The 2,066-nt window shown below is 44.4% G+C and overlaps 1 long non-coding RNA gene across 1 annotated transcript; it reads left to right on the top strand.

Moving 5' to 3' along the window:
* The first annotated feature begins 256 nt into the window (after positions 1-256).
* LOC122984587 lies at positions 257-1,559 on the top strand. Its single transcript, XR_006403924.1, has 3 exons — positions 257-730; positions 1,041-1,360; positions 1,442-1,559. It is a non-coding gene; the product is annotated as an uncharacterized LOC122984587 (long non-coding RNA).
* The last annotated feature ends 507 nt before the right edge of the window (positions 1,560-2,066 follow it).

The raw sequence follows: 2,066 nt of genomic DNA, 5'->3' as shown, positions 1-2,066 counted from the left end.
CACAGGAGAACCAGGTCATCACCAAACATCAGACATGTGACTTCTCTGTCCTGCAGACTCACACCAGGGTCTATGGATTTTTGCAGCTGTTCTGCAAATGTACTTATATATATGTTGAAAAGAGTTGGGCTCAAATTGCAGCCCTGTTTCACCCCACAGTACTGTCTGAAGTAATTGGTTCTTTTATTTCCAATTTTAATTGCACATCTGTTATTCAAATACATTGTTTTAATTAAATCATGCCCCCATGCCACTCTCTAATTATCGATAAAAGAGCCCTTCATACCAAATACAGTCAAAGGCCTTTTTGAAATCTCCTAAACATGAATAGATTTTATTTTTATTTTTTTGTACATGTGTGATAATTGTGTGCTAGGTTACAAATACAGTATTTTCTTTTAGGAAAGGCTTACTGTTATAATGTTTTTATTGTGGTATATCTAAATAGTTCATTGATGCTATAAAGGTGTTTATTTGGTTATTTCATCTCCTCTTTAAGTCTCTTAAACTTTTTCATTATCACTATGGGTGTAATCCCACTTCTGACCACAGTGTGGGTTGCAATGGCAGAGTGGCGCTGTCCGTATTTCCGCTCGTTGACTCCACCGGCAGAAGAAGAAGCAAATCTATGTTGTTTATGAGGTATTTTTACATATTTCTCGAGAACAGCTCATCCAAAGAACACACTCGCCTTTGCACTTCCTTGGGTCCCCAGCAATACATCTGCCAGGTATGAAGTAGATCAGATGAACGGTTTTCTAGATATGCAAAGGTCAAACATACATACAGACAGACAGACAGAGATTCCTTGCTTTATATAGAGAGATAACTTTATTGTCTCCAGTTCATTTCTTATTTCTGCTAATTTCATGATACAACTTACAGTATATACGAGTTTTGTCTTTATTTACTGTAAAAATAATACAAGACTTTTTAATTTAATAAGTTATTGGCTTATGCCAACAGTATAATACTCATAATATAATTCACCATTATTATTATTACAGTATTATTATTATTATTATTATCACTGTCTACAGGCTAACCAGCTACCAGGCTAATAAGCACTGAGTCTACTGTCTACAGGCTAATAAGGTAACAGGTTAACAAATGCTATCTGAGTCTGGAACATGAACGAATCTGGTGAGCTCTGAGCAGTGTTCAGTAATCTTTGGCAGACAGACAGCAGATCAGTATGTGCAGGATGTCTCTCTCTCTCTCTCTCATGTCTGGGTTCTAATTGCAGGAGTGGAGACAGGTGTGCGGGAGTCGGGCGAACAGCTGCCATTCATCAGGAGGTCTGCTTAAATATTGGGTGCAACCTCCTACTCACTGCCAGATCGTAGACTCTGTTCATACAGTCAGTCACGCTTCCAGCCTACTTGTTACTGTTCTGTCAGTATCCAGCAATTGCCTGACCTTTGTGTCTCTGTGCCTGCAGAAGACCTCAGCCTGACCCCGGCCCTGTCTCCAGTCCTCCTGCCTTGCCAGCTCAGCCCATCCCTCTACCTGGCTCCCTGCTCCATTCCCTCTGTCCAGCCTATCCCTCTACCTGGCTCCCCGCTCCATCCCTTATACCCAGCCTCACGCCCAGCCCAAGCCCCAGGTTCCCCAGCCACCGGTCCAGATCTTGGCCCTAGCCTCCCAGTTTTACCACCTTGCAAATAAATCCTTTTCCAACCCCACTCGCTGCCTCCTGCCTCTGTGTCCTGCTTGTTAGTTCATTAGCCTAGCCTTAACAGTACGATCTGGCCACACCATGAACCCAGCAGACGCTGAGGCTTTCTGCCAAGCCATTCTCCAACAGGGCACGTTACTGGAGCAACATGACAAAGTGCTTAAGGGGATTATGTACAGTCTTGAGGACCTTTCTGCGAACCTCGGCAGCATCAGAGAACAGTTACCACCTGTAGCTCCCAACCCGGACCCCACTCCTGACCAGCCCCCTAGCCCTTCCCCCTCTCTCCGAGAGCCCTTTGTCCCCGCCCCGGAGTGATATGACGGCAACCTCGGCTCCTGCGGGGCTTTTCTAGTGCAGTGTTCCCTTTTTGAGCAGCAGCCCCACA

Source organism: Thunnus albacares, chromosome 6 (assembly GCF_914725855.1).
Source record: "Thunnus albacares chromosome 6, fThuAlb1.1, whole genome shotgun sequence".
Taxonomy (NCBI): Eukaryota; Metazoa; Chordata; class Actinopteri; order Scombriformes; family Scombridae; genus Thunnus; species Thunnus albacares.
The sequence above is the reverse complement of the archived record's forward strand: the minus strand, read 5'-3'. Positions and strand labels throughout refer to the sequence as shown.